The sequence below is a fragment of the Lolium rigidum genome, unplaced genomic scaffold (genome assembly GCF_022539505.1).
Source record: "Lolium rigidum isolate FL_2022 unplaced genomic scaffold, APGP_CSIRO_Lrig_0.1 contig_50076_1, whole genome shotgun sequence".
Lineage (NCBI taxonomy): Eukaryota > Viridiplantae > Streptophyta > Magnoliopsida > Poales > Poaceae > Lolium > Lolium rigidum.
The window spans coordinates 1271-24400 of NW_025900780.1; the positions used below are offsets into that span (position 1 = coordinate 1271).

The window sequence follows — 23130 nt, forward strand, 5'->3', positions numbered from 1 at the left end:
ATTCAAGACAATATACCAATTACCACATGAAGCATTTTCTGTTTCCATCCAAATAACAATGAACGAAGCAGTTTCAACCTTCGCCATGAACATTAAGAGTAAAGCTAAGAACACCAGTGTTCATATGAATGAGCGGAGCGTGTGTCTCTCCCACACAAGCATGAATTTATTCAGAGAATGAAAATAACAAAACGAAAATAAAAGCACACATACGCTCCGAGTAAAGCACATAAGATGTGACGGAATAAAAATATAGTTTCACTAGAGGTGATCTGATAAGTTGTCGATGAAGAAGGGGATGCCCTTGGCATCCCCAAGCTTAGATGCTTGAGTCTTCTTGAAATATGCAGGGATGAACCACGGGGGCACCCCCAAGCTTAGACTTTTCACTCTTCTTGATCATATTGTATCATCCTCCTCTCTTAACCCTTGAAAACTTCCTCCACACCAAACTCAAAACAAACTCATTAGAGGGTTAGTGCATAATCAAAAATTCACATGTTCAGAGGTGACACAATCATTATTAACACCTCTGGACATTGCCCAAAGCTACTGAAAGTTAATGGAACAAAGCAATCCATTCAACATAGTAAAAGAGGCAATGCGAAATAAAAGCCAGAATCTGTCAAAACAGAACAGTCCGTAAAGACGAATTTTTCTGGGCCACTTAACTTGCTCAGATGAAAAAGCTCAAATTGAATGAAAGTTGCGTACATATCTGAGGATCACGCATGTAAATTGGCAGATTTTTCTGAGTTACCTACAGACGGGGCTGCTCAATTTCGTGACAGTAAGAAATCTGTTTCTGCGCAGTAATCCAAATCTAGTATCAACCCTACTATCAAAGACTTTACTTGGCACAACAATGCAATAAAATAAAGATAAGGAGAGGTTGCTACAGTAGTAACAACTTCCAAGACACAACAAAACAGTAGCAAAATAAAACATGGGTTATCTCCCAAGAAGTGCTTTATTTATAGCCATTAAGATGAGCTCAGCAATTTTAATGATGCACTCGCAAGAAATAAGAGTTGAAGCAAAAGAGAGCATCAAAAGCAAGTTCAAAACTCATTTAAGTCTAACCCACTTCCTATGCATAGGAATCTTGTACGCAAATAAATTCATGTAGAACAAAGTGACAAGCATAGGAAGATAAAACACAAGTCACTTCAAAATTTTCAGCATATATAGAGGTGTTTTAGTACCATGAAAATTTCTACAACCATATTTTCCTCTCTCATAATAATTTCCGGTAGAATCATGAACAAACTCAACAATATAACTATCACATAAAGCATTCTTATTCACATGCATAAAAGTATCATTACTCTCTACATAAGCATAGTCATTCTTATTAATTGTAGTGGGAGCAAATTCAACAAAGTAGCTATCATTATTATTCTCATCATCAAATATAGGAGGCATAGTATAATCATAATAAACTTCATCCTCCATAGTAGGTGGCACCAAAATACCACTATCATTATAATCATCATAAATGGGAGGCAAAGTATCATCAAAGAAAATTTTCTCCTCCATGCTTGGGGGACTAAAAATATCATGCTCATCAAAACCAGCTTCCCCAAGCTTAAATTATTCTATAGCATTAGCAACAATGGTGTTCAAAATATTCATACTAATAACATTGGCATTATCATGCATATAAAGTTCCATAGGTTTTCTAATTTTCTCTTCAAACACCTCATGTCCTAACTCAAGATAGATACTATAAAGATCTCTAATATTTTTGTTGTTTTTCATTAAGCCTAACTAGTGTAAACAAGAAACAAAAAGATGCAATTGCAGGATCTAAAGGAAATAGCTTCGAGCACTCACACACCGGCAACGGTGCCAGGAAATAGCTTAGTAGTCGGAGGATGTGAATACCTTTTACCTTACCTCCCCGGCAACGACGCCAGAAAATAGCTTGATGTCTACGCACGCTTCTATTCCTGTAGACAGTGTTGGACCTCCAAGAGCAGAGGTTTGTAGAACAGCAGCAAGTTTCCCTTAAGTGAATCACCCAAGTTTTATCGAACTCAGGGAGGTAGAGGTCAAAGATATCCCTCTCAAGCAACCCTGCAATTACGATACAAGAAGTCTCTTGTGTCCCCAACACACCTAATACACTTGTCAGATGTATAGGTGCACTAGTTCGGCGAAGAGATAGTGAAATACAAGTAATATGGATGATTATGAGTAGTAATAGCAATCTGAAATAAAGATGGCAGCGAGTAAACATGCAACAGAACAGTAAGTAAACGGAGATTCGATGTTCGGAAATAAGGCCTAGGGATCCTACTTTCACTAGTGGACACTCTCAACATTGATCACATAACTGAAACTATTCTACACTCTCTTGTTGGATAACAAACACCATTCATTGTGTAGGGCTACAAGAGCTCCCTCAAGCCGGAGTTAACAAGCTCCACAACATCCGGAGTTCATATTTAAGTAACCTTTAGAGTGCATGATAGACCATTGCAATTTAGATCGAGTACTAACATAGCATGCACATTGTCACCGTCAAGCTATGAAAGGGGGAATAGATCGCATCAATACTATCATAGTAATAGTTAACTCCATAATCTACAAGAGATTACAATCATAACCTATGCCAAGTACTACATGATGCACACACTGTCAACATTACATCATGGAGGAGGAATAGATTACTTTAATAACATCACTAGAGTAGCACATAGATGATATTCAACTAGATCACAAAGAGAGAGATGAACCACATAGCTACGTTAGAGCCCTCAGCCTCGGGGAGAACTACTCCCTCCTCATCATGGGAAGCAGCAGCGGCGATGAAGATGGCGGTGGTGTCGATGGAGATGCCTTCCGGGGGCAACTCCCTGTCCCGGCGGCGTGCCGGAACTGAGACTTCTGTCCCCAGAATCTTGGCTTCGCGATGGCGGCGGCTCTGGAACTTTTCTCGTATCGTGGCTTATTGTCATAGGGTTTTCGCGACGGAGGCTTTATATAGGCGGAAGGGCAGCCTCGGAGGGGTCCTGGTGGAGCCAGACCATAGGGGGGCGCGCCCCCCCCTTGGCCGCGCCGCCATGTGGGGTGGGCCCCCCTGGCTCCCCTCTGGCCCCTCTTTGGTGCTCTGGAAGCTTCCGGGAAAAATAAGATATTGGGTGTTGATTTCGTCCAATTCCGAGAATATTTCCTTTGTAGGATTTCTGAAACCAAAAACAGCAGAAAACAGGAACTGGCACTTCAGCATCTTTACTATTATATTGGAGTTGGTCGTAGGTCATACAACGCGTTTGGTGAAGGAGATTAAAAACATCATGTCCGTCCAATTAACATCTAAGGGTACAGTAGGTGGTTGTAATCCCGAGCTCATCTAATTACGTACTTTTTTCTGCCACCGCCAAGTGGTGAATACCGATTTAGAACAGGCCCCGACATCATCCCATGGAACCCTAGATGACGGGCCTTGCCACCTGAACATCAAGATTCGTCTGCCCAATGTCCACGACGAAGGAGGATCAAGATGAGGCCTAGGCGCGTGAGGATAGGAGCGCCATGAGGCAGGTATTTCTGACCCTCTCGCAGCTCCCCGCCACCGACCTCCGGACCTCCAACGCTGTTGGTTCTCCCCGAGCCCGGATGCCAAGATCCCTCGGGCCTCTGCCCACCGTCCATGGCGGAGGAGGAGCACGACGGGGCCTGGGCGCACGAGATCCCTCTGACCCCGCCGCCAAGATACCTCTAACCACAGCGACCTGATCCAGTTTCCTCATTGTGAGTTCCTCACATCGCTAGCTGTTGAACTGCAGCTCCTCTCCACTCTCCCTCCATCTTTTCTCTGCCCTCTATCTCTCTTATTTTGGGCTGCGTAATGCAGTGTGTTAGCTAGGATCAGATTCGCCCAGAATATAGAAGCAGTACCAAAGAACATAGCATGCTCTTTTGAAAGATCGATTGACATACATGGATATGGATGTTGAAGTTGGATTTACCAACAAATAAATTACCGACTCACTAAGAGTTATTTTTTCCTTTCGAAATTGACACACTAGGAGTTTCTGGCATATGAAATTAAGGCTTCACTTTGTATGCTACGTTTGCAATCTTCAGTCCCTGTATTTTATCTTCCAGTACTGACATTTGAATCATTGTGATGTTGGGGTTCCTTTCATATGAGAAAATACATTCGTGCAAATCACTTGATACCTTAGTATGAGCATACACTTTGTCGAAATTACCACAGAGTATTGACTGGGATGATTTTGAAGGACTAAATATTAGTAAGCTGAGTACTTTAAGTTTTACCTTGGAACCTTAGTTATTAGCGTAACCATTGTTCATCTTCCCTTTTTTAGTCATGGGTAAAAGAGCTCAAGAAATGTGTCATAGTGTTAAATTCTGTTTCTTTAGAACTGTTGGGGATAATCCATCATTATTCATCATGACCAATAGGATTAAGTCTGGTGTAAATGACTAATTTTCTGAAGTTCTGATTGTAGTATTGCAATATAAGGGTTGCAATCTGGGGGCCAGTTCATTGCGGTGCACCACAGGTACATGGCTCAAACTCTGGTAACAAATGTTGATAACTTCCTGTTCCTTACGCTGAGAATACCTTGTACTTGCTTTGATTTAAATTGGTATTACTTTCTTTTTTCAGTTCACCATAACTTTTTCCGCTTCTCCAATATTCTGAAACTGTTGGATGAGGCATAACTGGCTCCAATTCTTTAGGAACAGATTTGAACATTCGGTCATTCTAAAATTTCTTGAAGAACTTGCTATGTCGTGCATTTCCGTGCCTACAATAATGGTAACAAGTCATCTTCGCTAAAATATAATATGATGTTCATCCTAATCAAAACAGTTGTTCAACCATCTCAATTCTGAATATATCTATGTACATTTTCCTTATATCTCAGTTTTGCAGAAGAAACAACTTTCGAATTCTCGTCAGAATAAGATTCAGTGGTATTCGGCAACAGATTATTCTTATGTGTAGTCCCGGATCTTTTTCAGCATGTGAAAGTTTCAAAACCCGATTCCTTATTTGACACTAGAAAAGCTTATCTTCCCTATTTCATACCATGCCAAATTTTCTTTGCCTATATGACATTGCCGTCTGTAACCTTGGGCTCTTCTGTCAAATTTTCTTGATCAAATTCCTCAATTTCTACAGCAAAGGTCTCAAACTATCTTTTAGTCTGGTTGGTATTAATATATAGGGAAGACACTAATATAAGTTTGGAGGTAGAGCTGTGCATACCCCAATAATACCATGTATCAAGAATTGGAATATGGAAATAAAGAGAGTACAAGGGCGATATGAATTGTACATCTCGTTGCACCTTCTGTCATGAAAACTTTGGATTCAGGACCATACCCAACCATTTGCTAGAGGAAACAAAACCAAACCAAACTCTTGTCAGAGTCAACCCATTAAGGCCTGAACCAAATGAGACCGTTCGCACAACCTGACCCAAAGCACCCGGTTAAGCCAGAACCAATCTCACATTTAGTTGTAGTTGCCTTTATAACTTTATTTATGTCTCTGCTCCGACACGTGACCATTTGAAAAATTAACGCTTATATTAAAACATATAACATATACTTTCTGAGGTGACTATCCACATTTTTAAGGTATATGGATTTGGGGCACTCCTGTTGAGGTTGATGGCTCCAAAGTGTATGTCTTTTACCTGGACACTGAAGGATTTGAGAGCATTGGAAAATCGAATGTATACGATGATAGGTTTGTTGCCTACAAATAATATGTGCAATAATTATGCATTATTAATTTCTCGTTCAGATGTGTTTTGGGGCCTTTTGTTTTCAAAGGATATTTGCTCTTGTAAATTTTTTTTTTTTTTTGAGTTCTCTTCTTGTCTACAATCTCCCCGAGAGAATGTGTTTCTATGGTCTTTGATGCCTCCGCAACTCATATTCGATACTCTGCTTTAACTAATAGCATCTCCTTGTCTTAGTATGTGCTTGATATACAAACTGAACAACACGCTGAACATGAAGATCTGGGAGAGGGAGCAACCCACATCCTGAGTTGGAAAAATAAAGGTAACTGTGTTACTCGATACTCCCATAGCTATTGTCCAGCTTTTATCCTTGATTGCAGAAAATTGGACTTATGAGTGATCTTGACCGGTGGTTGACAGTGCTGGGAATTGTATCTTCTTCGGGAAAACGATGAGGATGAGACCTTTGGTGGCTGAAATCAGTCAACCTGAAACACTACTGTTCATCTGCTCCCTATGACCTGACGCAATCTCCTGAGACTAAGGCACTGGGCTTTGCTGCAGGATTTAGATCTTCCTATCTATTTGCCTACGTATCTGGTATACTTTTCACCCTCTCATGTTTCCGTTTCCACAAAACAGAATCTGATGTTGAATACTACCATTTTCAAGGTATCGGGATGTACAATACCCAGAAACTGGTGCCACAGGAGGCCTCTCACATTGGATGTTCTTCCTACGATGTCAGGCGCTTCTACACACTTTGGACTTTTTTTAGCTAGGATGTTTCTAGATAGACTAGCAGCATCAGAAATGCATTTTATTCAGCTATGCACACCTATAAAAATTAATATGAATAAAAGACGCTGCTAGATAACCATTCTAGGGGGAGCTGCTGGGATCTATTAGGATTATCATCGAGACTGATTTGAAACTGTTGATGCTAGCACTCAATAAGCGCCAATGCAACGCTGGAAAATTTGAAACTACAGCTTGTTGTGAGGTCATAGCTTGTAGGTGAGAGGAAAATACACCAGCACATGAGATGGACAGTTAGGAAGCCAAGCAAACATAATATAATGTTTTAGTTTCTACCTGATAAATACCATTGATATTAACATTATTACTGCAGTTCTTCATTTTGATGGTGCGTAAAATTAGAGCTGCTGCTTGGTTTCACCCAAAATTCTTTGATGTTTAATGTAAGATTTTGAAGTATATTATACTTCAATTGATGGCACTATGTCAATTAGTGGTCCATTATCTAGAGGATTTACTCACAGGACAATGTTTGTTCACTTTCTAGGGGGATTTTGTGGATCAACTCATTCAATCACGCGCGTGTGATGACATCTTTGAGTATGCGCGGCCAGGGATGGAGCTGACAGGGAGCAGCGGCAGGCCGTGGGTGGTCATCCCAGCGAGCCAGGGCTTCGGTGAGAACATCGCCGACTTCAAAGACGATGCACGACAGCTCGACGCCACCTCTGGTTTCTGCCCTGACGTGCTCTACTCTGCCTCCGTAGGCGCGTCGCGTGGAACCGCCTTCTGTTCGAACCTGGAACCGTCCCGTCTCACCATGTGCACCTAGCTAGGTTTGTCGGTTCACCTAAAGCATGTGCCATATTGCTTGTCAAGGAATATGTTTCGGAAAAACAGTTTGATTGTAGGTGCATATTATTCAGTATTTCCTAGAAATAGTTTGTATACAACATGAAGTAGTTTTTCTTTGGTAAAATATACTCAAGGATGAGTGAATATTCCTCAAAACTGTTTAGTTGTACACAACATGAACTAATAATAATAACTGAACTGTTTATCTTATTAGTAACTTTACTTAGAACCAAAGAACTGTGCAGATATATTCATGTAATTCTTTGCATAACTTGAAGCTAATTGTTTTTTGTGGATCCGCAACAGCATGGTGCTCATCGAGTAGTGTGCATCCACTGGCTGAACAATATTAGGTGAGATCAATCGGTTGCTATGTATGTGAATGAAGGTGCTACTGATGTAATTTCATTGACTTGATACATGTTAGAGTTATGAACGTCGAACTATGTTATTCACCCATTCTTTACTAGAACAACACTCATGAACACTAGGTGCTTCACTTCTATGGCAACACCTTGTAGTATTGACAATGATCACGCTATTCAGGTCGTCTTATCAAGTCTTGAAGTATATGTGATTGTCATAAATTTTTTATATCTTTGTAGCATCTAAAAGTTCTCAGGTTTTGTCTATTTTCCATTTAGTTTTCATGGTCTGTTCTAAGAACATGCAAGGGGTAATTCACTCAGAAATATGAAGTGTAAGTATATGCATTCAGTAGTTGCAGGAATTGAGACAATGGCCAAATATAGCATGCTTGGTAGGAGAACTACACAATTAACGGTGTAGCTGTTGGCAGAAATAAATTGGGAACACCAAACACTGGCCTAACATCGTGTGATCTGGGGGTGGAGGAGACAAGGTTCGACCCATTATGGAGACCAAAGGATACTTGATTGTCTGTAGAGAGGAAGAAAGTTATAACATATGATTGTAAATGGTAACACATGAAGAATGTCTGAAAGTTGGAAGATCGGAATAGGCTAGATAATCTAAAAAAGGAAGAGGCTAAATTGTAGTATGACGTCTGATGATTTTTCTAAATATGCATAAACCATGAAATTATGTGAAATGAAAATTTTAATGTTTTTGGAATACTATGTGTGGCTATATTTGTAATATATGAATATGTATGTGTATTCGTATTTGCATATGTGCATGTGCGGTAAAGACATTAGTCAATTAGTTATTTTTGTGGTAAGCAAGCTAGCACTGACATTTATTATTGTGTTATTCCTCCAGGTAACTACATTTCCTGCATTTCCTCGGTTATGTACGTGTGATTATTTCACGCTTGCTTTCGTTCGGTTGGTCTGGCATGAAGAGAGTGGGATCACCAGAGTTCAGAGTTCAAGATGAAGGCATGTTATGAACGCATGGGGGGTCAGGTTGTGTGACTTGTTGCCTTTTTAACAAGAGTTGTCTTTATAATTAATTGATTATATATTATCTTAATATGATGTGTCACATGATCAATCAAAATTAATGACTTGAGCCTATGCGGTGGAAAAGGAGCTATCACAAGATTAGGGAGGAAGTGAATCTTTGTGGTTTTAGAATACCATGTTGCTATTTTTTCTTTACATGTGATTTTTTTACATACATTATTGTTACATATGATGTGAGAAATAAAATTAGGGGACCACATATGATGTGAGAAATAAAATTAGGGGACCGTAGCAACGCACGGGCATTCAACTAGTCTTGTTAATAGGCTAGTTCCGGAAAATGCATATAAATGATGTAAAGTGTGTATACAACATGTGTGTATCATCATAAAAGTATCATGGAACATAAGAAATTATAGATACGTTGGAGACGTATCACCAATGCACAAGAACCAAGATCACACAAAAAGCTGAAGCATATCAAGCTGCGTTTTCATTCGATTCGCGAGTACATCGAAGATGGAGAAGTAAAGATTTGCAAAGTACACACTGATCTGAATGTAGCAGATCCGTTGACTAAAGCTCTCCCTAGGGCAAAGCATGACCAACACCAAAATGCCATGGGTGTTAGGTACCTTACAATGTAATCTAGATTATTGACTCTAGTGCAAGTGGGAGATCTGTTGGAGATATGCCCAAGAGGCAATAATAAAGTGGTTATTATATATCTTTGTGTTTATGATAAATGTTTATATACCATGCTATAATTGTATTAACCGAAACATTGATACATGTGTGTTATGTAAACAACAAGGAGTCCCTAGTAAGCCTCTTGTATAACTAGCTTGTTGATTAATAGATGATCATAGTTTCATGATCATGAACATTGGATGTTATTAATAACAAGGTTATGTCATTGTGTGAATGATGTAATGGACACACCCAATTAAGCGTAGCATAAGATCACGTCATTAAGTTATTTGCTATAAGTTTTCGATACATAGTTGCCTAGTCCTTCGACCATGAGATCATCTAAATCACTTATACTGAAAGGGTACTTTGATTACATCAAACGCCACTGCGTAAATGGGTGGTTATAAAGGTGGGATTAAGTATTCGGAAAGTATGAGTTAAGGCATATGGATCAACAGTGGGATTTGTCCATCCCGATGACGGATAGATATACTCCGGGCCCTCTCGGTGGAATGTCGTCTAATTAGCTTGCAAGCATATGAAAGGTTCATAAGAGACCACATACCACGCTACGAGTAAAGAGTACTTGTCATGAGACGAGGTTGAACGAGGTACAGAGATACCGATGATCAAACCTCGGACAAGTAAAATATCGCGTGACAAAGGGAATCGGTATCGTATGTAAATGGTTCATTCGATCACTAAGTGATCGTTGAATATGTGGGAGCCATTATGGATCTCCGGATCCCGCTATTGGTTATTGGTCGGAGAGAAGTCTCAACCATGTGCATAGTTCGCGAACCGTAGGGTGACACACTTAAGGTTTGATGTCGTTTAAGTAGATATGAAATATGGAATGGAGTTCGAAGTTTTGTTCGGAGTCTCGGATGGGATCCAGGACATCACGAGGAGTTCGGAATGGTCCGTAGAATAAGATTCATATATAGGAAGTCATTTTATAAGTTTGAAAATGATCGGTGCATTTATGGAAGGTTCTAGAAAAGTCCGGAAGAAACCACTATGGAAGGTGGAGTCCGGAGGGACTCCACTAGCATGGCCGGCCAACCCTAAGGGAGGAGTCCCAGGTGGACTCCACCTAAGGTGGCCGGCCACCCCACCTCAAGGAAAGGTGGGAGTCCCACCTTGAGTAGGACTCCCTCCTTGAGTAGGTTTCCCACCTTTGGGAAGTTTTGGTGTTGGGGTCTTATTCGAAGACTTGGACTACAACTCTTGGGGCTTCCACCTATATAATGAGGAGCAAGGGGAGGGGGCCGGCCACACCAAAGCCTCCTAGGCCGCAGCCCCCAAGTGGCCGGCGCCCTAGACCCCCTCTCTCCCCAAACCCTAGCGCCCCTCCTCCACATATCTCTCCCGCAGCGCATAGGCGAAGCCCTGCCGGAGATCTCCACCACCACCGTCACCACGCCGTCGTGCTGCCGGGATTCCAAGGAGGATCTACTACTTCCGCTGCCCGCTGGAACGGGGAGGAGGACGCCGTCTTCATCAACACCGTACGTGTGACCAAGTACGGAGGTGTTGCCCGATTGTGGCACCGTCAAGATCTTCTACGCGCTTTTGAAAGCGGCAAGTGATCATATTCTGTAACAACGAGATCTAATCTCGTAGGCTTTGGAAATCTTCAAGGGTTAGTCTCGTCATCCCCTCGTTGCTACCGTCTTCTAGATTAGATCTTGGCTTGTGTTTTCGTTCTTGCGGTAGGAAATTTTTTGTTTTCTATGCTACGAATCCCATCACCGATATCATAGAGGATGAATCCATTGACCCGAAGAAATAAATCCATTAATAATTATAGATGACAAATCCATTTAACCCAGACATTCGTCGGGTAATATTATATTAGAAGAAACCAATGATAACCCGAAGAAAACCAATCCAGTGAGCCGAGGAAAATAAATCCACCGAGCCGAAGAAAATAATTCCACTACGCCGGAGAAGATAATTCTACTGAGCCGGAAAAGATCAATTCTCTGAGTAATCGAGTGTATTTACAGTAACGATGTAATAGCGCATCTCCAAAGGTTAATTGTGTTTATTGCAAGGATGTAATGACACAGCCCCGAGTATTTGGGTGTGGCGAAAGTAAACAATGATTAACTCTTAAAAGAGGAACACTTAGCTTTATTATTGGATGCAACGGAGTCGGCGAGGAAGTAGGCCGACGCAGTTGATGAGGTGGGTGTAATTGCGCGGCACCTGACCGAAAGTAGCCGATGAAGAAGACGCGTCGATGTGACAGATCCGCGACGGGCAATCCTCCGAGTGTGGCAAGTGTACGCTGATTGTCTCTATGTCGGATGATGAGTTCAGCATGACGAGTCTAGCGAACATGGTCGTGCGACGATTGGCCTGAAGGAGTTGATATTGCGGAGTCGATGATCTTCGTATGATGGTATGATTGCCCAACGGATGCGTCGTATGTATCCTTAATTTTTGTCCTTCGTACTAAATTAAGCTCTCTTCATGCACTGCCCTTTTTCTTTCTGGAGACCGGATAACGTGCACTTCTTTTCTCGGGCCATGTTCCATATGATTTAATGGCCGGGCAGCCCCCGTTTCGATGTCTGACAAAACTAGGCGAAAAGCACTAGCAAAAACGAATCAAAGAAAACTACGGTAGTAAGTATACGTGCATGGAAGTAACACTTAGCTTTGTTTTGAATATGATCCGTGCGTGGGCTGCTTCGGAACTCTCCCAATGATGCGTTTATGTCAACAATATGTATGAAGAGAAATTGATCTAGACAATTAAATTATGTGCTGGCCTTGAGGAGGACATGGTCACGTGGGGTTCCCCCGAACTTATCTGCCAGGCAATGAATTACGCCTTGGGACTTGATCATCAAATCATCGGATACTAGGAAGGGGTGGCGCGGTGGCACGCCGCGCCCGTGAGTTCGTATGCTTTTTTTTTTGCAAATTGTTTGATAATGTGGTCTGGAAAATGCACTAATACACAAAAGTGGAGATACATGCTGCATTGCTGCCATTTGCACACACTGCTCTAGAGTAGTAGTACGAATTAGCCAGTAGCACAAATATTTATCGAGATCTTATACATAGTCCATGGAGTAGCCAGACGTAAATAACTACTATATTAAAGTGTAATAAACATCTTTTTTCTCCTAATTTTGGATTTACTTTTTTCCTCTTGTGCTGACACGTATAATCATGTGTTCTGTTGTTATTTAGTGTACATTTCTGGGGTTAGCTTGGAATTCGAATTTTAATCTGGCTTCTCACGTGTGAAAGGGGTTCATGTGGTAGGTCTGGGTGCGTGTAGCCTATTTTTTCTTCCACACCGTTGTTCTTTTTGTCCCACATGGTAGGCCCCAGCTGTATGGTAGAGCGGTGCGGTGGCCTCTCTAGATGGCTCCCCAACTGGTTTTGGTTGCCGGCCTCCTCCGCCTGACCGTCTGAGCTCCTCCCTGCCTCATTCCCCCGACCAAGACCTTATTGCGCCGCTGTCCTAGCTCCCCTCGCCGTGGCCAGATGGTCATCTCGGGGATCAAGGATTGACGGTCGCCGGGTGGCCGGCCCGAAATCTTCCCCTCCCGATCGCTTCCCCCTGTCCTGGGCTCCCTCGGTCGGCGGTCGTGGCGTGGGTGTACGGCTCACCGAGGCGCAGCCCTGGCCTCACATGGAAGATGGCCCCGGCTCGGCGGCGTGGTGGGCTGTGGTGGTGCAGGCTTGCCAGTGAACGATGCGGAGGGCATGTCGCCGTCGTGGTCTTGCCACCAGCCCCACCATGGCCCGTGCAGCCGGAGTCCGACGGCGAACGGCGGCGGGAGTGTTAAACCTTGTAGTTCTATGTACAAATACTGGTATAGAGTAGTACTCTACCTAGTATTTGTACCCTTATGTACCGCCACGTGTAGGGCTTTTCTACACCTATATAACACGCAATCCGACCCAGGAAGAGGGTACGGTTCAACCCTAAAACTTTGACATGGTATCAGAGCTGCCTTCTCCTACCCTGGACGTCTAGCTCGCAGCCGCCCCGCCGCCGTCAATCGGCCGGTGAAGGATCTTCTCCCCGTGAAAAAACCCAAACACAAAACAACCAAACTCCTCTCCGGCCGCCTCACGCCGTCGGAGATCAAATCAAAACAAAAGCCAAAACCAATCTACACCAAAACAACCAAGACACCAAAACCCGAAAACCCTAGATCAAGACCCAAGAACCCAGATCAAATCTGCCCAGTCGCCGCTTCTCGACGTCGTGGGATCCACAACACCAGATCAACACCCGATGGCCTCTTCCTCGTCCGCATCAGCTGCTGCCAACCTTACCGCCGCTCTTGGTGCGCCCCAGACGGAGAAGCTAACCGAGCGAGAACCATACGTTGCGGAAAGCGCAAGTTCTTCCGGCCCTTCGTGGGGCCCAGGTGATGGAGCTGCTTGATGGATCTGATGAAGCTCCGCCAAAAACCCTCGAAGTGGAAGACACCGACAACAAGAAAATCAATGTTCCCAACTCTGCATATGGCGTCTGGCTTGCCCGCGATCAGGCTGTGCTGAGCTTCCTTGTCAAGGGGCTGGATCAAGATCTTCTCTCTCAGGTAATCGGCCTTGAGCATGCACATCAAGTCTGGTCCACCATTGAAGGTCTGTTTATGTCACAATCCCGCTCCCGTGTGAACATGCTAAGAGGAGCTCTGGCAAACACAAAGAAGAATGATACGACGGTGGCACAGTTCATATCTAAGATGCGCGGTTTTGCTTACGGGCGGCAGCCGCGGGCAAGACCGTGGACGATGACGAGCTGAAAGGATACATCCTAGGAGGACTTCGGGGACCATATACTCCGTTTGTTGCATCTATGAATGCGAGTCCCGAATACTACCCTTACGGATATGTGCTCGCAACTCCAAGCCTTTGATGATAGAGAAGGGATACTAGCTGAAGCGTCTCAGATTGCTCCGAGTTTTCAGAGTTACGCAAACATAGCACGAGGCCTCGTTCGATGATTTTCGCCGTGATGGAGGCGGGTATCGCGATGAGGAGGCTACCGTGATGGAGGTGGCTACCGTGGCCGACGTGACGATTACCGTCGCGACGACCGTCGCGATGACCGTGGCCAGTACCGTGATCGCCGTGACGATCGTGGATATAGACGTGATGACCGTGGAGGTGGCCAGTATAGGCGTGATGATGGACAACGCCGTGATGGTGGAGGTGGCCGTGGTCGTGATGATCGTGGTGCACCGAAGGGAGGCCGTGGCCGAGGAAGAACTCCTACACGCTTTATCGACACAACCTGTCAAATCTGCACTAAGTATGGTCATCCAGCAAATGAGTGTTGGTGGCGCTATTCTGATCGTGATGATGAAGATGACCGCCGCAATGAAAAAGGGGCCTATGGAGTTGATACAAGCTGGTACATGGATGCGTGGTGCTACTGATCACATCACTGGGCAGCTGAACAAGCTTCATACTCAGGACAACTACAAGGGTCATGATCAAGTCCACAATGCTAGTGGCACAGGTATGACAATACAGCATATTGGTCATTCAACATTGCATACTTCTCATAGTTCACTTCAATTGCGAAATATCTTACATGTTCCTAGTGCCACCAAAAATCTCTTATCCGCACATAAAATTGCTCTTGATAATAATGCTTTTGTTGAAATTCATCCTTTTTTCTTTTTGATCAAGGATCGGGCCACCAAGACAATTCTGTTTAGAGGCCCGTGTCACGGCGGCTTATACCCACTTGTGCCCATTGCCGCCGGACCCAACAAGCATGCCTTCATCACCATCAAGCCATCTTCCTCCACCGGCATCGCCGCTTAGGACATCCATCTTCATTCATCGTTCAACAAGTGCTTAGGAAGAACAATTTATCGTATTCTCCGAGAAATAAATCCATATGTGTGTGATCCTTGTCAACAAGCAAAAAGTCATCGGTTGCCCTATCCTACCTCTACTAGTGTGTCCACTTGTTCCTTTGGAACAAGTCTTTTCGATGTATGGGGTCCTGCCTGACCTACGGTGGCAAACATACATATTATGTAAGTTTTATTGATGATTATAGCAAATTCACGTGGATCTATTTAATCAAGAAGAAAAGTGATGTCTTTCAAGTCTTTCTTAATTTCCGACAACTTGTTGAGAGAAAGTTCGGTTGTAAAATTATCACCATGCAAACAGATTGGGGTGGTGAGTATGAAAAACTCCATGGTTTCTTTCGGAAAATTGGTATCACACACCATGTATCTTGCCCACATGCTCATCGGCAAAATGGCTCACTGAAAGAAAACATAGACACATTGTTGAGGTTGGCCTTGCACTTCTTGCCAATGCCCATATGCCACTTAAGTTCTGGGATGAAGCTTTTCTGACTGCCACTTTTCTCATCAATCTTCTACCCACTAAAGTCCTAAATCTAGAGTCCCCGGTGGAAAAACTTCTCAAAACCAAACCGAATTATGATGCTCTTCGCACTTTTGGTTGTGCTTGCTGGCCTAACCTTCGACCATATAATCAACGAAAACTCTCTTTTCGTTCAAAACGGTGTGTTTTTCTTGGGTATAGTCCCCTTCACAAGGGGGTCAAGTGTCTCGATGTTTCCACTGGCCGCATCTATATTTCTCGTGATGTAGTTTTTGATGAAAACATTTACCCGTTTCAGTCCTTGCATCCGAATGCTGGTGCTCAACTTCGGAAGGAAATCCTGCTTCTACCCGAAGATCTCCTATCCCCACACCATCATACGATGAGAGTATACATGTTAATGATCATATGCATATTGTTCCTATTGCGACCATGTACGGGTTGAGGATGATACTCCTGACGATTCCTCATCGAATCCTAGCTGTATGCGGTGAAAATTCGAGCTCAAATGGTGCGGATATGGACACACAACAAAATTCTCCTGGCGCAGATCCCCATGCTGATTCTACTGCCACTGAACCTTCTTCTGGCAGCGAATCGTCCTCGTCTTCAGCACCTGACCGCACACCGGGCGCCACGTCGCGTTCTGCTTCCGTGGTGGCCGACACCGCTGGGGACCGCACTGGCGCGTCCTCTGATGGCTTGGGCGGGAGAACGTCCTCGCCTGGGGCCCGCTCGCCCTCTCTCTCGTCGCGTGGCGCGCCCGGATCGGCTACCACTGAATCTTCCCCAGATTCCGATGCTGCTGCTGCCAGCCCCGATCGTGTACACGGATCTTCTGTGGCTGCTCCCTCTACGACTGCATCCGAAACACACCGATACCGTACTCGGCTTCAACAAGGTATAAAAAAACCAAAAACGTACAACGATGGGACTATTCGGTATGGACTTTTGTACTGCTGCTGAGGGGAACCCAACGACTTAACTGAGGCCCTTGAAGATACAAATTGGAAGCATGCCATGGATGAAGAATATACCGCTTTGATGGACAACAAAACATGGCATCTTGTTCCTCCTAGCCCCAACAAAAATCTCATTGACTGCAAGTGGGTCTATCGAGTAAAGAAACGTGCTGATGGTACAACAGAACGATATAAGGCACGGTTGGTTGCCAAAGGTTTTAAACAAAGGTATGGCATTGACTATGAGGACACCTTCGATCTCGTTGTTAAAGCTGCAACTGTTCGACTTGTTCTCTCTATCTCTGTGTCTCAAGGATGGAGTCTCCGACAGCTAGACGTCAAGAACGCGTTTCTTCATGGCGTTCTGGAGGAGGAAGTGTATATGAAACAGCCCCCTGGTTTTATTGACCCTCGCTTTCCGCATTACATTTGCAAACTGGACAAATCTTTGTATGGATTAAAGCAGGCACCTCGAGCATGGTATGCAAAATTGAGTTCCAAGCTGCAAGACTTGGGTTTTGTTCCATCAAAGGCTGACACATCTCTGTTTCTATACAACAAAAGAGGCATCACTATGTTTATGTTGATATATGTTGATGATATAATTGTTGCTAGCTCATCGGATGAAGCCACCTCGGTTTTACTTCGAAATCTGAGTGTTCATTTTGCACTAAAGGATCTTGGTGCATTACATTTCTTCTTGGGTATTGAAGTAAAGAAGTGCTCAAATGGCATTGTTCTTACACAAGAAAAGTATGCCAAGGACTTACTTAAGAAGGTTGGAATGCTCCACTGTACTACGTGTCCGACCCCATTATCTGTAAGTGAAAAGTTGTCTTTGCAAGACGGAACACCTCTTGGCTCTGAGGATAGCACGAACTATCGAAGTGTGGTTGGTGCCTTGCAGTATTTAACATTGACAAGACCAGATCTATCATTTTCTGTTAATAAAGTTTGTCAGTATCTTCATGCTCCAACAACTGTACACTGGACAGCTGTCAAGCGCATTCTTCGATATATACAAGGAACAATACAGATCGGATTGACTTTTCAGAGATCTGCATCTACTCTTCTCAGTGCCTTCTCAGATGCTGACTGGGCAGGTGACGTTGATGACAGACGATCCACTGGTGGTTTTGCAGTCTTCTTTGGCCCAAACTTAATCTCGTGGAGTGCAAGGAAACAAGCCATCGTATCACGTTCCAGACCGAGGCGGAATACAAAGCACTTGCAAATGCCACCACTGAATTGATCTGGGTAGAGAAATTGGTACAAGAATTGGGAGTACCACTTCGGCAACGACCATGCATTTGGTGTGATAATCTTGGAGCAACATATCTTTCGGTAAACCCAATTTTTCATGCCAGGACAAAACATATAGAAATTGACTTTCATTTTGTTCGAGAAAGAGTGGTCGCAAAACTTCTTGATATCGGGTTTATCTCTACAAAGGATCAAGTGGCGAGATGGTTTTACCAAGACTTTAGGTGATAAAGATCCGGCTAAGTTTAGATGTAATCTCAACCTCACTCGAGGTTTAGATTAAGGGAGGGTGTTAAACCTTGTAGTTCTATGTACAAATACTGGTATAGAGTAGTACTCTACCTAGTATTTGTACCCTTATGTACCGCCACGTGTAGGGCTTTTCTACACCTATATAACACGCAATCCGACCCAGGAAGAGGGTACGGTTCAACCCTAAAACTTTGACAGGGAGGACCGCGGGCGCTCCCCGCATCGGCCATGCCTTCTCCTCCCTCCGTCTCCTCCTGGTAAGGCTGGACGCGAGCTGGCTCGAGCCAGGCTCGGTGCGAGCCGTCATTCAGCTCGCTGTTTTTGAGCTCGGCTCGGTCCGGCTCGTTAGGCCAACGAGCTGGAAAAAAGGGCTCGGCCCGAGCTTTGCGTTTGCTCGGTCCGGCTCGGTGCAGCTCGCGAGCCAAGCACAAATGAGTCACTTGCCATGTGGGTCCAACCTCCGCACCGGGCGTTAGGAGCGACCGGAGCGGCGGTGATGGCGTGGCGCGGCGAGGGCGAGTGTCGTGCGGAGCGAGGGAGGGTGCTGCTTGGTGGTGAGGACGACCTTGTGCTTGCGGGATGGTGAGGAGCGAGCGAAGGAAACCTTCGAGCTGCCGGCCGGCGCCGTTGGCCGTTGTCGCTAGGGCACGTCTTCATGGACGAGGACGAGGGTGCAGGTGGTGGCGCGGCGTCCGGTGGAGGGGCTAGCGGCGATGTGAGGAGAGGAGCGAGAAGAACGGCGAGCGAAATCGGGACGGCGGCGGTGGGTGTTCGCTTGGCGGCGGCCGGCATGGTGGCTAGCTCTTTTCTCTCGATCTGGATGGGGAGGAGAAACGTACGTGACCTAATCTGCCTTGCTCCCTCTTCTAACGGGCCAGAATCAGCCCAATCTCCCACTATGGCCTTCTCTGGTTTCGTAAAAAAAATTACCGCGAGCTTTCGGGCCGGCCCGAGCCGAGCCAGCCGAGCCAAAAGCCCGCGACGGTCCCAAAATATGGGCTCGGCTCGGTGTGCCTTCTTCGCGGGCCGAGCCAGGCTCGGGGCGAGCCCAAGAAAACTCGGGCCGAGCTAAAAGCTCGGTCCGTTCGTCCAGCCTTACCTCCTGGGCGGGGTCTGTGTAGGGAGGAGCAGTGACGGGGCGTTCGCCTTGCGTCGGAGGGAGCTAGGCCGAGAGGGGCCACGGTCGCCGGGAGAAGGTCGTCAATCGCCACCGCCATCGCTACCTTAGGCGGCCCTGTTGCGGGATCCGCGCTGCTGGGAATCGCGGCTTGGCCGAGGGTCGCCATATGCCTCGCGCTGGGAGCCGCCTTCTCCGGTCCGTCGCGCGCCGCCGTCTAATGCGGCCCTATAGCGGGGAGTCCGCGCCGCCGGGATCCACGGCTTTGCTGAGGGCCGCCGTGCGGCTCGCGCTGGGAGCCGCCTCCGCCGGTTTCTGGGGTCGCGGCGCCTTCTCCTTGGGCTGAAGTGGCCGGGCCACAAGAAGCGAACCAAGGCAGCGGCGGGCGCTACCACCGTTCCTGGAAAGGAGACCAAGGACGGTGTAGGGAATGGTTTTCACTGAGGGTGCTGTGGAGGGCTTGGGCGGAACCGGCGTTCATGCTTCGTGCTACAACCCATGCTCCAGATTAGCAGATTGCCGGCTCCTGTCACGATTAAGAAACGCGAGTGTGCCACGAAGCAGTCAATGTGGTAAGATTAGCAGATTGCCTGCCTGCTGATCTTCTTGGCTCCACTTTCTCTTCTTTTCATTGTGTGTATGACCTGTTTGCTTTCAGCAGAGAAAACTACATCTTCGTGTCACCCGTGGCTCCACAGCAGCCAGTCACATGAGCTTCGTGGCGGCTCCACGATCATGTGGAGCACGACATCGACATGACAACCAGCCCGATGACCACTGGTGCGGGAACTTCGGTGTTGGAGTGAGCTAATTCGTCTTCTCGAGCTCGCAGATGGCTGCCTTTGAAAGCTGCAGGTCCGTTCTTCTCCAATCTGGTCTGCGAGTCCGTTCCTCCGGCATGACTGTTTTCTAGGCTTTCCTTAATTTTGCAGATGCTTCACAACTCTGTATTTGAAGAGCTTGATAATTGCAAGCATTTTCTCTCGCATATTGCAAAGTATTAGTGATGTTCTACATAGAAGGCTGCAGAGTATGATTGGGATTGCTGTTGGAAATCACAAATATCAGTTAGCTATCTCTTGCTACAAGTTCATGATATTGATAAAGGCTTCAGGCTTTTGACATTTTAATTCTTCTGTTGCATTGTGATATCCCTTCAAAGAAACAATTTAGGAGAATTTTTTTTTTTGGTTTCGTAACATTATATTCTTTGGCACTACTTTTATGTGATCTGGTGGTCTTCCTAAATCTAATAAAGAATTAGAAGTTGATAACCTAGCAAATTGGGTCCTGTATGTTCAATGCATCTTTTTTCCCCACTATCTCCCTTTTGTACTATTCATTTGTTTTCTTGCTTTATGTTGACAGGTGAATTGACCTATTAGAATCAGTAATTGTGTATTGCGAAATAATATGATGCCTACTTTATTCAGATTCCCCCCCTGAATCATTCATACATCCACCATTATTTACTGAATACCCCCATATACGTGCAGATTGCAGTAGATTATGCACCTTCACCATCCTCTGCTTTGTTGTTTTCTCTATTTTAGTTCCTTTTTCTCTACATTTTCCACTAGAAATTGAATCCTTTTGGGAATTTTGTCGTTCTTTTTAGTCCTTGGTATGCCACTCAAATCTACACTGGATATTTTCAATCACATGTAGGACAGAAGAAAGACATGAAACTTTTGCTGGTCAAAGACGCATCGCCTCGATCTTATTAACGAAAGGTCCTTGTGCATGTTTCATATATCTGGGAATGCAGAGATCAGCAAACACACAACAAAACATATATGAGCTAGATTTCATCGTTGTAGACCTTGAGGTATTTATTAATAAACATGAGCATTACATCTATTTTCCCCATTTACTTATTATTATGTATACAACACTGCTTCTACTTACACGTGGTAATAAACAAATGAAAACTTTGATAGGGTAGTTTCACTTTGTCTGATGAGTCTATTTTACTTATGATTTCCCATGGGAGGAGGAATGGGTGATACTTTTTTCTTTAGGGTATGCAAATATGTATAGATTGCAGGTGTTTAGTTGATGTTCTTCTGTTTGTTAGTATAGATAGATGGAACCAAGAGAAGACCATTCGCAAATTGCTCATTCTGTTCAGCTGTGAATAGTTACCAAACTGGGTGACCTGTCTTGACATGCATTTTTCTGGAGCACCATATCCCATTTATATGCAACACTCAGCTCATTAGAGTTACCACTTCTCTTAGTGCCATACTGATTTGCTGTTCTTCTTATCTCTTTTCCTTCCTTTTGTTGTTTTATTTAATTAATTATCATTTTGTAGAGAAAAACACTGACTACTGAGTAAATGACAACAAGCTGCGAAAATAAAGGGATGTATGAGATAAATTCTTTGCTGAATGAAATGACCCAAGTGCGCGCTATTTAAGAACAGGGCATTCCATTATGGGATAATTGGAAGAGATACTGTTCATTGCATAGATCAGATGATGTACGGAGTGGCAACAAGATTGTTATGTTTGGAAACATATTTTTGGGATTAACAATTTTCCTTACAATAGAAAGGGACGCTTCTCCAAAGTGTCTACATATAAGTGATTTATTGCAAGCATGATTATTATATACTTGCGTCAAACTGCAGGTTTAATAAGAGATTGGAGGAAAGTTAGCCAAATCAAAGATCAGGGAATGTTTATGATGATGTGCATATATTGGTCCATTTTTTCTTATGTCTCAGACTGGGAGGTAGAAAATATGTATTTTATCAATATAATATTGGTGTTCAGTATGCTCGCATGTTTAGTGACCTAGGACTTTCCATTTCATACATTAATTGTTGTTTTACATAAAACTGACATTTTATCATGAAATGTGATTTAGTCCATAGAAACTTTGCTGACTTGCGTTTCTTCATATTTCAGTCTTTATATTGAAGCAGTTGAAATACTTGCGTACATTGTTTTAGTCAAAGAATTTCCTTTTACGCATGTTGGACTGGAGTATATATGTTTTACTATGGTGGTGGATTTAGTGCATTTCGATTTGCTAATTAAAAGCCACGTATTCGTTTTACCTCTCTGTATCCTTGCTTGCATTATTCCTGTTTTAACATCTGAGTCAATGCTTAATGGGCAGACCTATGCTTGTGATTGCATTTTACTTGAGAGCTTCGATTTCCAGATCAAAATATAGATTTTACTGTACCATCTAGGGTTTTTGTTCCTTCCCCATGTAAAGATAGATCCTTGCAAAGACTTGGGCATCAGGTACTACCTCCATTGCTATTTTGAATTTTTGATAAAATAATCATGGATGCTAATATAGTTGTCCTCAACATAAGGCTTGCATTACTGGTCATATTTGTAAATTTCATGTTTTTTACTTCATTGAGACACTGGTTCAATTTGTTATTTCGTGATAGCAATGGATAATCTGAAGTTTCGTGATTTTTTATTAATTTCCTCTCCCAAATGCATTTCTGCAAACAACATCACAGGATAGTTGCCCTCATCTTTTTGTAGGTTGAGAAATATGAAAGGTTTGTAAGTCTTTTTCACGTTTGATTAGTCTTTTTATTCTTGTAGTGATATGTCTTGATTTTGATGAATGGATAATTTTGGGGCCTCCACTTATGTGCGTCATGCACGTGTTAATATGATACAATCAGCTAGGTGTGAATAGCAAGTGCATATGTTTTGCTGTCAAGTTTGTTCTACTCTGTCATTATAGTTATGCATTATGTCAGGTGTTTTCCC

The 23130-nt window shown here is 44.0% G+C and overlaps 2 long non-coding RNA genes across 8 annotated transcripts; both read left to right on the forward strand.

Moving 5' to 3' along the window:
• Positions 1–3463: 3463 nt before the first annotated feature.
• Positions 3464–7704, forward strand: LOC124681631. 6 transcript variants are annotated; one of them, XR_006995974.1, is made up of 7 exons: positions 3464–3759; positions 4485–4538; positions 4646–6057; positions 6156–6335; positions 6408–6478; positions 6868–6937; positions 7042–7544. It is a non-coding gene; the product is annotated as an uncharacterized LOC124681631 (long non-coding RNA). The 6 variants fall into 6 exon arrangements; XR_006995972.1 differs by adding an exon at positions 7656–7704 and having other exon boundaries at positions 6408–7330; XR_006995970.1 differs by having other exon boundaries at positions 6408–6937.
• Positions 7705–19707: 12003 nt separating this feature from the next.
• On the forward strand, positions 19708–20505 carry LOC124681632. 2 transcript variants are annotated; one of them, XR_006995976.1, is made up of 2 exons: positions 19708–19953; positions 20040–20505. It is a non-coding gene; the product is annotated as an uncharacterized LOC124681632 (long non-coding RNA). The 2 variants fall into 2 exon arrangements; XR_006995975.1 differs by having other exon boundaries at positions 20043–20505.
• Positions 20506–23130: the final 2625 nt, after the last annotated feature.